Raw genomic sequence first — 12,131 nt, 5'->3', positions numbered from 1 at the left:
TGGCAGATGATGAAAACTAAGGCTGAAATTATAACCAATATTAAGGTTCCGAAGATATAATTTGTTAGAAATAATCATAGTGTGTAATTGCGGATAATCTCTAGGCCGAGAATCTTTCCTAGACAATGAAGGATAACAGCTGGCAGCAGTGAACGGAAGCAACAAAATAAGGAAACCGATTAACTGCATGCAGCTGACTTTATGAGTTTTGAAATTTTTTGAGTTCACTAAATGGCGGGACGAGTTTCTACCTAGTTCTATTGAGTTGGAGTCGATCTGAGACTTCTTCCACACAGCACCATGAGCAAAATCTACCTAACCAATCTACTCTGAACCCTTAAGCAAAAGCTCGTTAATATACTCAGCAAAAGCTATGATCACAACAACAAAAGAGGTAAAAGCTATTAGAGGATAATCATAAAGCAAACACGAAAAGAGGAATCATAAAACTTTTTTATAGTGCCATGAAAAGAGAAAACAAGAGAAGATTTAAAAGACGATTAAACTATTTGTGAAAACAATCAATTAAGTTTAGAAATGTGAAACAACAAACATAAGGAGATTTTTCTATGATTAGATTCTAGAGAAATGTAGTTTAAACATTCAAAACAGAAGAACAAAAAGAAACCGCGTTAACCAGTTTAGTGGCCCGATCCCGAGAAATACCCCCCCACCCCCACCCCACCCCCACCCCCCGTGTGGACGCCATATGTATATTCATTGGATGAAACTGCTTTCATCATGTGTTTCAAGTGGATGAAACAAAGTTTTATAGTGTGTTTGTTATTCACTGGATAAACTCACTGTATATCTGATGCATTTATATGTTCCTCATGTGCTATCACAGGATGAAATAGGTTTCATCATGTATTGCCAGTGGATGAAACCTGTGTACATCATGTGCTATCACTGGATGAAAACTGGTTTCATATTTACACCACCATACTTACACTTCGACAAACCTTTAAGACCATAGGTGTAATCCATGACCAAACTATGCCTTTTCTTTTGATTGATCACTATCACCATATAAATTTTGCATCATTTTATACCTTTTCATCTTGTACAAAATTAAAACCCCCAGTTCCATTGATAACACTGAGGTTAAATAATTTAGTTTAAGGGATATTTTAGGTAAACGAATTATTTTTATTTTTATTTTTATTTTTCTGGGCACCCAATTAGTAGAAAAGTATCTTTTTAATTCCCGTCCATTTAAAGAGTATCAAATTTTACATGTCTTTTTCACCTAGGAATTATTGTTTTAGGGCTACTTGACCAATTTTGTGTTTTTTTTTCATTCTAGTAAAGGGTTAAGCGGAAGGTTTTTTTCACTAGTGAGAAAGGATTGAGACAAAGATGCCCTCTGTCTCCATATTTATTTATCTTATGCTCTCAAGGTCTTTTTTGGTTGATGAGAATAATAGAGCAGAATGCTCTTTACAATGGCTATACAATCTGTAGGAATGTATCTGTTGTGTCTCACCTGATGTTCGTTGATGACCTCTTGCTTTTGGGGACATTAGAAGATGAATGCTTTGAAACAGATTCGTAATACTTATGATTCCTGGTTTGGTCAAGCTGTTAATATTCAGAAGTCAGCTATCCATTTCAGTAAAGGTGTTAGACCTGATAAGAGAATGGAGATTTCTCATAAGCCGGCGGTTCAACAAATAGGTCTCACTGATAAGTATCTCGGGCATTATTTTCTTAAACCAGCCTATAGAAACGCTTCTTATATATGATTTTATAATTGATAAATTTGATGCTAAGATGGCAGAGTGGAAAAGATATCACTTCTCGCATGCAGGTAGAACAATTTTGATTAAGCATGTACTTGGTTTAATTCCTCCGTACTATATGGTCACATCCCTCACCAAAAAAGAAGATTATGCATTCTTTTCCAAGAACTATGCATAATTTCTGGTGGGGGCATGCTCGAGAGACTAGAAACTAGCATCTTATAAATTGGAATCAGTTTGAGAAAGCTAAGGATATGAGTGGTCTAGGCATCAGATCTCTTCGTCATCTGAATAGGCCATGATTGCTAAGCTCATATGAAAGTTTCTGAATAATGTTTATTGTCTATGGTACGGCTAATGAGATCCAAGTACCTGAATAATAAAAACTTTTGGAATGTTAAAAAACCTTACAAATGTTCTTCCACATGGTTTGCATTCTTGAGTTATAGAGCTGATATGAGGAGGGTTACTGCTGGGTTGTTGGGAATGGAGAAAATATTAATATCGATCCTTGGGTTCTGAAGCTGCAACACAAGACTCCGATGATGAATTTTTACGGTAACAAAAAACTTATCTAAAGTGAGTGATATTATTCTGAAGAACCTCATTGGGTGGGATGAAGATAAACTCCCTCAACTTTTTTCTCCTAATGAAGTCAGCAAAATTATAGATATCTATATATCCCAAGTGAGCATACAAAGCAAGTGGCGGATAAATAATCGTTCATACATTATATTAATGGTAATTTCTCAACTAAGTCCTTTTAAAAAACATTATATGATAGATTACCTTCTTCCTCCACTAGTAATAATACTCAGTTGTGGAAGAAGTTCTGGAACATAAAGGTTCTTCCAGTGGAAATTCACTTATTCTTATGAAGACTTCTAAATATGGGTCTGACCTTGGGCAGTAGATTAATGAAGACCATTAAATGAGTTAATTCAGATTGTAACCTATGTCACTAGGATCTAAAGACCATTGACCATCTGTTCCTTTATTTTCATGTTACTCAAGCTTTTCTGTTTGCCTCACTAAAGTTTGACAACTGTAGAGAACCCCAATCTAACAGTTTGAGATCATATTAAGAGCTGGATGGCTGAAGAAGGGAATTATAATAGTTCAAAGATGGGTGCTTATCTTCTGTGGATTATTTGAAAGACCAGGAATGATATTCTTTCCCATTAGGGAAAGATCAACATTCAGAATATGCTTCGAAATGCTTTTTGTTGGTACAACATAGATATAAATGTGCAGGAAAAGATCATTGTTCCCAGAGAGCAAGATATCTTGGAGACACAAAAACTCACTTGATCTTCACCACCTGAACCTAAGATTAAAGTCAATTTCGATGGTGCTGAGGGTCCTAGAGGTTATGCTTGTGCAGAAATTGCTAGAGATAATAATACTAAGCTTTATAGGGCGCCAGACTCAAGATATGCAATTTAGTTCACCAATTAAAGCTGAGGCTCATGGTGCTCGTATAGGCATCGAACTCGCTATCAGATCTGGAAACACTCCACTTATCATTGGCGCATCCATAACTACATCTCCAGAATTAGGGACAAGCTAGATTATTTAACTTCTATTGAATCCAGCTTTATCAAAAAGGATGACAATGTTGTGGCGCATTCCTTAGCGGCTTTTGCTGTATCAACCCACCTGTCTACCAAGTGGTTATCTTCTCAATCCTGCATTACTCATTTGTTAGATGAGCTTTCTTTATCCCTGTAATTTTTTTTGGTTTGTTCTTTCTGGTAACCTTAAAAAAAATGCGTGCAAAAGATGACTTACCTTAAGATGAAAAAAATACACTTAGGCAACCAAACTATGCTTGGCCTCTGGTGTGGGTGTCAACAAGAACTTACTTTTTCATTATGGCTTACATTTACCTCACACATCATCACTCTTTTGAAGTGTGGCTGAATAATATTATTTTATAGACAAATTATTGAACAAGTGACTCCATCTAAACAACATTGTTAGTTTTTTTCTTCAATTGCGTAGATAAATGTCTCGATTATAGTTTGATTTTTCATTTTTATAATGATAAATTGGAAAACATAACCATAACACAAATTGTAATTTACCTATCACATGAGAAATATGAATCAAAGACTTTATATACAATAGAGAAGGATCCGATGACATGGTTAGAATGACATTATCATGACATGGTCGTGCTATTTTTCTTACAAAATTCAAACGACGATGAATTTGAAGCTAATCTTTTGGAGTTATGCTCCTCTTGTAAAGCTCTAAATTCCTACAAATAATGAGACTATTCCGGAATACGAAACTCCACCATCCACAAATTTGAATTTTAACCATTAATCTTCAATGAATGATATTCAAAATGGTAGATGGTAATCTTATACGTCTCGAAATCCATTCATTTTGGTTGGAGTGCAGAGCCTTACAAGAGAAGCATGTCACGAAATATTAGCTTCAAATTCATTACCATTTGGATTTTGCACAAAAGTGACGTCACCATGTCATGATAATGTCATTGGATCCTTCTCCCAATATAATATGAATAAACCAACATATGAGGAATACAATAAACACATGAAAAAAACAATTAGAACCTTAGATACATATATACATGGTTCACCATTTTAAGATACATCCAGGGTCAAAATTACCGGATAAAGTTACACTAGAATCATCCCAATGCTCCTAACACAAAGCTTAAGGCTATGATCAATATGATCTAGGACATGTATATATATAAAATATAACCCTTATTTTATTTTATTTTATTTTATCATAATTGGTATAGTTTATTGAGTTAAGATTTAGTTTTTTTTGATAGTCTCCAATCTTCGATATTCATTCTTAAATTTTACTTTGTTGCTGGTGAAGTTTTTCACATATATCACTTGTTTTTCAGTTTTATATGTTCAAACTTTGCATCAATATTAGTGAACTATGACTCTAAATAAAGCACAAAGTATACTATATAATCATGACAACTACAAGTTAAAATATTTAAGACCTAAATAGAGTTTGACATACCATGCTTTAACAAGGTTGATTTTGGGTCATTACATATATAATGAAACCACGAGCCAACTTTATCTCTTTGATTTGTAGTTGTAAATTTGGGTCGGGAAGATATATCTCTACTCACTATGTGATTCATGGTCCTTAGACTAAGTAGATTTTGGTCACCGGGGAAGATTTTTGTCGTATATGGAAAATTCTGGGTCATAATGACACATTTTCTTAAACAATGCAAATTTTAAGTCATAATAAGTGAAGTTATGGATTATAAAGGGATATTGAGTTACAATGTATATACATACACACACATATATAAGATTAGTATATAGTTTTTGGGTCCCATGACAGATTTTATATCGTAAGAACATTATAAATCACGCGGGATATATTTGGTTGATGCACCAATTGTAGGTCACTAGGTAAATACCAAATCACAATCCGTATTTCGGTCACAAACAAAAGTACGTGCCAAAAAGAAAATTTAAGGTTCAGGGTTATTAAACATCTTTCCAGTCATGAGACAATATTGGATTCATGTGAAAAATTTAAGTCACAAGAGAGATTTTGGATCGTAGTACAAATTTGGTTAACGGGATAGATTTGATATTTCGAGGAACTTTTAGTCTGGTGAGGTAAATTATAGACCACTTGGCCCATTTACGACCATGTGACCAATCTCAATTCATAATATTAGATTTTGGGTTACAATGCAGAATTGTGGTCTCAATGGAACTTTTCTGCCGTGTGGCATATTTCAGATCACAATGTATATTTTGTTTTATAATATTATGCGTACATCATGATATAGATTTCAAGTTGCGTATTTTAGTTCACAAGGAAAATTTTGGGTCACAGTGTCTATATGTAGGTAAAGGGGCATATTTTGGATCAGTGTTGTATTTATATGGCCACGAATCAGACTTAGGTTACACTTCATATTATGGGAAATTTATTTTTTGTGTAGCTCTGGGTCACGATCAATCTTTGAGTCATGTAGTAGATTTCGGATGTGAGGAAATTTTTAATGTCACGTGACATATTTTTAGTTAAATGCAAAGTTTGGATCACTAGAAAAACTTGAGGTATGAAAAATATAGGTCAATTAGGAAACTCGTTTGAGTCACTTGCAAGTACTCCATATTAACTACTTGGACGAGACAGTTTTTTATTTCTCTCAAACGACAATGATTCATGTGTCAATCGGCAAAACTGACTGAGTTTCACCTTTTTTTTAACAAAACGAATTAGGGTTGTAATAAAACACTTGGATCGACCTCATTCCAAAGTTTGGGAATTAGGGTTCTCGAATGCAATTTTGTTTCTTCATATTATCGTCCTCAAAATCTTTATGAGATTAGGAATTAAGGTCAAGAAATTAGGAAAGTTGAGAAAATGATATTGGTTATGCTTAAATGGTCATGAGTTTTTAAAATTTTGATTTTATCAACAATGCTAGAATCAATATTATAGGTGGGTGGTTAAGGTGATTCTAACATTGTAACCGAGTAGTTGCGAGTTTCTTATCCAAGGTCTTCGCTCCCAACATAGCATGATACGAAGAGTGAGTATAACTATATTATCAAACTACTTAATTTTGGGTACAACTCATATCTAAACAATTCTTTGAAGCAAAGTGTGAATTTTGGGTCACGAAATAAATTTCGGGTCGTATCATTGGTTTTGGGTGACTAAGCGATTTTGGAGTATAAGACAAATCTTGGCTTGTATGTAATCTTTAGGTCTTTAGGTGGGTATTGGATTACAATGATGATTTAACTATAACTTTTTTACGTCAATTTTTCCTTTTATGTCAAAATAACCCATTATGGCTACTATGTAATCTTTAGGTTGGGAGACAAAGTTTTGGTCCTGATTTCTTTTTACTACAATAGAATATTTTGGGTTATAATAAATTTTTAGGTCACGAATTAGATGTCAATATTTTCTTGTCACAAAGAAAATTTTGGAGTCACGTAATACATTCTCGGTCATAAAATATTTGGTCACATAACATAATATGAATCTCGGGTCAATTGTATCTCGTACAAATAACAAAGTTGAGTTACAATATTGTTTTTCTGGTCATATGGAACTTTATTGGGAAAAATGCATGTATTGGTTACATAATATATTTTGGGTGATAGGCTACAAAGCCGATTATTAACCATTGTATTCATTCTTTCATAAATTCGCCAATAATTGTTTTTATATATCTACATATATTTTTACCTTTTATCTGTCCACCTTAATATTTTTCTTTCCTAAGACTCACCAGTGGTTAAACTGCTATTGGTTTTGAAGAGCTAAATAAAAATATATGAACATTGTTTGTATTTCTAATAGATAACCATTGTAGGTGTTGATAATGATGGTTCATTTTAGTTTATAATTGGGAATAAAAAATAATATAACTTTAGACGTAATATTTAGGAAGATATTACTTGTTGTATATATATCTTATTTTATTTTCTCCATAGGGTTTCGTAATTACTATTTTCTATTATTATTTCACCGATTACTTAATGTATTTAGCGAGACTACTACTTTACAACTTTGACTAAGTTGGATTAAAATATTATTATAAGTACAAATAAATTAATTAATTGAGTTTCATACAAAGCAGATACGTGTTCACAAGGTAAATTTAGGGTCATCAAACATACTTTCGCTCGCATTGGATATGAATATAGCTTGAATGAATGTAGCATTCAAGCTATAAGTCACAATTAATTTTTATTAATAAAAAGGGATTATTGATTAATTTTTAGGGTCATCATAAGTCACAATTAATTTTTATTAATAAAAAGGGATTATTGATTATATATCGCAAAATATGTCAGCTTTACGCCGTTGTTTACGTCACTTACAATATTTGATCTGATCCTGAATATGCATATTTTTATCAGTTTAAGTAAGATGTTTTACCTTAGCAATATTTGCATAGTCATCTACTATTTTATTTATATACACAAGTTTAAAATAATTAAAACCAAAACGCATATTTTCAAGTCATCAATCGCAACCATGGTTTTTCTAGAAAAATTTGAATTTTGTCCTGATGTATGATACACCACTCCCCTACTGTAGAAAAAACGATGACTTGTTCTTCTTTCTTGTCCTTTCGTACCTTACAACCAGTTGAAGAGCTCTGGCCTAAACTAAACCTGCATCGGTTGTTATTTCTTATTCATATTACACATAAAAATAGTATTATTTTTTCAAGCGAACTAAACCTGTACCATTGTAACACCTTGTGTTTTTAGTACGGCGCATGCTCAAAGATGCGCCATGTCCTGGGATGAAGCTTCATCCAAAGCTTCTGTTGTGTAAGAGGTACATTGACCTAATGCCAATATAGCGCCAAGTATGCATTGCGAAGGCATATTGTCCAATGGCCAATCTCGCATCAATGGTGCAATGAGCCAGGGCAGGATGGCCTTGACAATGTACATCCATCATGGTTGGATATTGGAGTAGCACATGGGACAAAGACGAAAGTACAACCATCATGTACCTTCTCTGGATCTGGCTTAGGAAATGTTCAGCCATCATGGCCAGACATTGGAATTGACCTGTAAGCCAAAACTGAATGTATAACCATCGTGGTTGTATATTGCAGTTGGCCATGTACAACTATCACGACCTGACTTGGTGAATGTCATTTTCCTCCCATAATCTAAGTTGTCAAAATGTCTATAAAACTTATATAGGGAGGGGTAGTTGGTTGAAGGTGCATATGCGGACTATGCGCTAAGTAAGCTTAATAGCTAAGCCGGAACAATATAAGTGATGCTTAGGCCTCATTTGTAGCTGTGTATCCTTTCCAATAAGGCACATGATACGAAGGCATCATTATGCCATGCTGCAGACTCATTAATGCGCATACTTTATGCATTTTGATGGAACGTCCTATACGGACTAGGTCATTACCATTATTGCTTGGCCACGGCCTTGCAAACGAGTTGACTTAAGTTGTTGTCCCTTCGGGGATGAACTACGGTCAGTGTTTGATCCATTTAGAGTAGGGAAGGGTACGTAGGCATTCGCAATAAGTTGCAAAATTTCCGGTCCAACACATTGTCGCTCATATCATCAATTGCGAGATGATTACGGCATATTGGCCTCTCACATCATCTGGCTCGGTATAGAGACGCAAGAGATGATTGTGGCCACGCTTGATGACGCTAGTTGCATGCCATTCACTGGATGCTCATACTACTTATCAAGCTACACAGAGTAGGCATATGCATCAATTGCAAATTTGGCATGGCCAAGAAAGTAAGCTATATCAATATGCAAGTTAGTGGAGCTTGCATAAGCCTAACGAAAGTACGACATGAGCCTGATTGATACACATTTAGCACGAGGCAAACAAGTGCATGATTTCAGTAATGCCTAATCTAAGTGAAGAGGTGGAATTATGCCTGTGATGGCCTATGCGCAAGTTCAAGGCATGCACTATGCCTAGGATAGACCCGAAAGCCAGTGATGCATGCAATAATTAATTGGCGCTAACCTCACAGGATTTAAACCTTTCGCATAACGAGGGTAAGTTGGAAAGGTACGGAATCTAAGTTAGTTGCATCATGCTCCACGATCATGCTTGCAAGGAAAGATGAACGTGCATTTTCCTAATTTTAAGGCCCAATTAGTAGCATCAGAGTGGCGCATCGGGAAATTTATGGCCTGCAATACCAGGCGAGTTAGGCGAAAGTTTCCAGCCTGTCACAAAAAATGTGTTGTTTTATGTTGTTGACAATAGCAACATCTATAACAACTTTCCTGAAGATATTATCACATATAATTTTCCAAATAAACCATCATGTTTAGAATATATTGGAGCCGTTCCTAGTAATGTAGCTTTTTTGGAACTAGGAATCCAACCAATCATATTTTTTTTTTCGAAAGTACCAACGAGCCGGTTGTTAAATCCAACAAGCATATGCAAAACTGACATGGAAAAAGGGTAGGTCATGAAATTAGATGTAGTTTCTTCTTTACAATTGCAGATTTTGCATATATGATTTGAAAATCCGGGGGTCTAACAACTACACCCAATATTTCGTTCGGAAATCTAAATAGACAAACTCCAATATACTTTCAAGAGAATCAACTAGAAAGTCAGACTCAATCCATAGAAAAGTATATCAAAGAGTTATATCTCAATTTCTCAATTCAATCTGCAATCAAAAAAATAGGAATTTGCGAGCCCGGTTGAATAAGAGAAATAACTTGGACGGTACTAAAAACCAATATCCAAGTGTCAATCAATTCAATCAACAATCCAAAGGTCGGATTTAAGAATTGATTGAACTTAACGCACAACCTGTGATATTTCTATTATATAACAAAATATAATGCGGAAAAGAAATAACACAGACACCGGAAATTTTGTTAACGATGAAACCACAAATTTAGAAAAACCCCGGGACTTAGTCCAACTTTGAACACCACACTGTATTAAGCGGCTACAGATATTAGCCTACTACCAATGAACTTTGGACTGAAATGTAGTTGAGCCCTAATCAATCTCACACTAATCAAGGTACAGTTGCGCTCCTTACGTCTCTGAACCACAGCAGGATTCTACGCACTTGATTCCCTTAGCTGATCTCACCCACAACCAAGAGTTGCTACAACCCAAAGTCGAAGACTTGATAAACAATTTTTTTCTCACAAAGAAAAGTCTATTGGAATAGATAAGTCAGTTTCCCACAGAAATACCCATGAGTTTTGTTTCGTATTTTGATAAATCAAGGTGCAATGAACCAATTGATAAAACGGACTTATATTTCCGAAGAACAACCTAGTATTATCAATCACCTCATAATAATATTAATCGTATGGAAGCAAAACAAGATATTGTAGAATCACAAATGATGAGTCAAAGATGTTTGTGACTACTTTTAATCTTACCCATCGGAGATAAATCTCAAGCAAATCTTAGAAAGATAATACTCAATCACAATAGTAGAAGTAAGATCAGAACACGCAATTACAGAGAAAATAGTTAGGCCTGGCTTCACAATCCCAATGAAGTCTTTAAGTCGTTAACCTACAGGGTTCCGTGAAAAACCTAAGATTAAAGGAGAATCGACTCTAGTCGCAACTAATATCACACAGAAGGTGTGGAGATTAGATTTCCCAGTTGCTAGAGTTCTCCTTTATATAGTTTTCAAATCAGGATTTGCAATCTAAGTTACCTTGGTAACAAAGCATTCAATATTCACCGTTAGATGAAAACCTGATTAGATTCAAGCTAATATCTTTGAACTGTTAGATCGAACTTAGCTTGTTATACACAAATAAAATGTACCGTACCTAAACGTGTACACTAGGTTGGCTCAACAGTAGTTAACCGAAGTTAGCTACATGAACACTCTCATATCAACCTTATTCATATTAACCACAACTAGTTCAAATGACTCAAATGAAACTAGTTATAAAGTTGTTCAATTGCTATATTCTCATAGAAGTATACAAGCACACAATTGAAGAAAAATTGGTTTGATTCACTCGAATCAATTCATGAACATTATAGCCACGGTTTGCACAGAATGCATTCCTTATTATATAAATGTATTAGTTCATGAACAAACCGATTTAAGAACTTTAACCACTCAAGTATGCAAACGGGTACGCATACTTAAGTAGCCGGACTGAGTTTGGGTTCACCAGTATGAAAACAGGTACGATACTTCCAAACACAGCAGAAATTCCTGGACCCAAACCCTTCGCCAGTACGCGTATGGGTATGTGTACTTAGGCTCCCGGAATTTCACAACTAACAGGTACGCATACAGGTATGCATACTATAGTTCCAGACATGGATCACATATATGCAAGAACACATACAATGTTCATAATCCAATGATGGTTAAGTGTTCTAAACTCTATTTCAATTATTGAAACATTCTTAGAGGATGACAATAGCTGTTTTCACGAACTATTAGCATCAAAGCAATTTTCAAGTTATTGAAATAATCATTACGAAACATTCCAAGTCTACACCAAATTATTATATCACAAACCATGTAAGATGTTACTCATCGATTTTCACATGATCATCTTTTGACTTTCGTCAAGAATATAAGATGAACTTGGTTGAAGCGAAAGCTTACCAACAAATATTTCGAGAAATGTGTAAGCGACTTAAACTCAGCTCGAAATCTCAAATGTGCATAATCGAATACTATATAGTAATACGACTTTTGTCTCAATATAGGAGATAGAGTAGAAATACACTTTTTGATTGATAGATGAGTTTAAGTCTCCACATACCTTTTGTTGATGAAGTTCCACAAGCTCTCCTTAGTAGTTCTTCGTCTTCAAATGATGAACATAGTGAAGTATAATGCTCAACTACACAATCTATCCTAGTCCGAG

This window comes from Papaver somniferum, chromosome 4, assembly GCF_003573695.1.
Source record: "Papaver somniferum cultivar HN1 chromosome 4, ASM357369v1, whole genome shotgun sequence".
Lineage (NCBI taxonomy): Eukaryota > Viridiplantae > Streptophyta > Magnoliopsida > Ranunculales > Papaveraceae > Papaver > Papaver somniferum.
Note: the sequence above shows the minus strand (reverse complement) of the source record.